This window comes from Vigna unguiculata, unplaced genomic scaffold (genome assembly GCF_037176805.1).
Source record: "Vigna unguiculata cultivar grain cowpea cultivar isolate G323 ecotype 2 unplaced genomic scaffold, ASM3717680v1 ptg000379l, whole genome shotgun sequence".
Classification (NCBI taxonomy): Eukaryota; Viridiplantae; Streptophyta; class Magnoliopsida; order Fabales; family Fabaceae; genus Vigna; species Vigna unguiculata.
Genome location: NW_028197014.1, coordinates 17,501 through 20,000, shown reverse-complemented (window position 1 = coordinate 20,000; position 2,500 = coordinate 17,501).

Below are 2,500 nucleotides of genomic sequence, written 5' to 3'. Positions count from 1 at the left end.
TGGAATGGCCTCCAAATGTCCCCAAATGAATACCATGAAATTCTTGGTGCACGAAAGTTTTGAGTTCGGAGGGTTTTGCACATGGCCAAGGTTGGCGGTGCACCGCGGCATAGCTAAATGGCTTGGTGGGGAGTTTTGTGAAAAAATGAAATTCGTGGTTTTTGAGATGTGAGGGTTGGAATGGCCTCCAAATGCCCCCAAATGAATACCATGAAATTCTTGGTGCACGAAAGTTTTGAGTTCGGAGGGTTTTGCACATGGCCAAGGTTGGCGGTGCACCACGGCATAGCTAGATGGCTTGGTGGGGAGATTTGTGAAAAAATGAAATTCGTGGTTTTTGAGATGTGAGGGTTGGAAAGGCCTCCAAATGCCCCCAAATGAGTACTGTAAAAGTGTTGGTGCACAAAAGTTTTGAATTGGATGCATTTTGCACTTGGCCAAGTTGGTCGGTGCACCGCGACTAGATAGGTTGGTGCCAAAATTTGTCAAATTTAAGACCTTGGCCAAACTGAATGAAATTTTGTGGGGAGGTTCCTGATATTGTTTAGTGGTGGACTGGAAAAAATGAGGTCGAAATTCGAAGTCTACATGTGCTTTTCTATTTTTCCCGATTTTACACATACCCGGTAAGTAAAAAAAATAAAAAAAATAGTTCCCCTTCGAGAAAAATTATGAAATTTGGTGAGCAAGGAGATACCATTATTCTACGAATTACTGCAAAAAATCGCATCAAAATTCGAAGTATAGCCCGAGATATGGACTTATGTCTGCTCAAAAAAAGTGTATCTACTTGTACAATTTTGCCTTTTGCATATTAACCTCTTATAGGGGGGGAGTGCTCCTTGAGCCGGCCAGCTCCACACTGGCAGGTTTTAAAGGGAGCTTGATGAGGCCTCCCCCCTCACGTGGTGCGTGCGTTAGCATGTTTATCATGGCACAACTAGCCTCTTCATAGTTGTTGAGCTTTATTAATACCAACACACGGTCGTCACTGATCGTTGGTTAGCTCGGCAGCTAGTCCCTCGGATATTGTGGAAAGTTATTTTCATGCCTAGCGATGCTTGACCCTGCGTCACTTGATGTTTCCATTTGCTTGCTTGCCCATGGTAGGTGGGGGGTGGACCGTCTTGTGGTGTGGTGTCTTGCGAACGTGAGGGTGTGTGAGTTGTAATCGAGATGCACTTGCTGGCTGGCTCCATGCCTTGCGTATCGAACGGTCAAGCATGCATCTCTTCCATTTTCACCCGTTGCCTTGGGTGATATTGGTTGATCAGTCCCTGTGTTGCCTACCCACTAGACGGTACTTCTGTGGTTGCTTCGAATTCTATCTTTCCATCACGAAGAGGTGTTGGAGGATCCTAATGTCACGCACGTGTTCCATCTAGTGAAACATCTCAGTGATGCACGTGTTGTGGCTAGTTCTTTTGGATGCGGTGCATTATATGAACTCGGGTTTACTTTAGCGACCCAGTCAACATAATTCGGTTGTGTCCCTTGATTGAGACGTTGTCCTTGAACTTGTTGTGAACAATATCGTTCTTCCACAACCCGTCGTCTTGAGTGCGATGGAAGGCAAATAAGATGTGCTTTGGCATGTCATGCACGTACTCGATTGCGGGAAGTGTGAGAAAGTGTTGTTGACAACCCGTGGGAAATGGAATGTGGCAAATCGTGATGAGCTCTTCGTGGATCTGCGAAGAAGACGACCTTTGGGCCTGTTGGAAACGAGGGAGGCGATGTTGAACTGCGAAGAAGATGGACTTTTGGGTTGTTTGAATCAATGGGAGGCCACGCGAGAACTCCGAATACTATGGACTCTTGGGTTGTTGGAAGCAACGGGAGGCCCCGCTAGAACTCCGAATACTACGGACTCTTGGGTTGTTGGAAGCAAGGGGAGGCCCCGCTAGAACTCCGAATACTATGGACTCTTGGGTTGTTGGAAGCAAGGGGAGGTCCCGCTAGAACTCCGAATACTACGGACTCTTGGGTTGTTGGAAGCAAGGGGAGGCCCCGCTAGAACTCCGAATACTATGGACTCTTGGGTTGTTGGAAGCAAGGGGAGGCCCCGCTAGAACTCCGAATACTATGGACTCTTGGGTTGTTGGCAACGACAACTTGGGGGGATGACACTGGAAAAGAGTGAACTAGGCCAAACTGCGAACAAGGCAACTTGGGGGGATGACACTGGAAAAGAGTGAACTAGGCCAAACTGCGAACAAGGCAACTTGGGGGGATGATGCTGGAAAAGAGTGAACTAGACCGAACTGCGAACAAGGCAACTTGGGGGGATGACGCTGGAAAAGAGTGAACTAGGCCGAACTGCGAACAAGACAACTTGGGGGGATGATGCTGGAAAAGAGTGAACTAGGCCGAACTGCGCCCAAGGCAACTTGGGGGGATGACGCTGGAAAAGAGTGAACTTGGCCAAACTGCGAGGAGGGCAACTTAGAGGAAAGTTGGAAACGAGGGAGACTTAGCCGAACTGCGAAGAAGGCAGGTT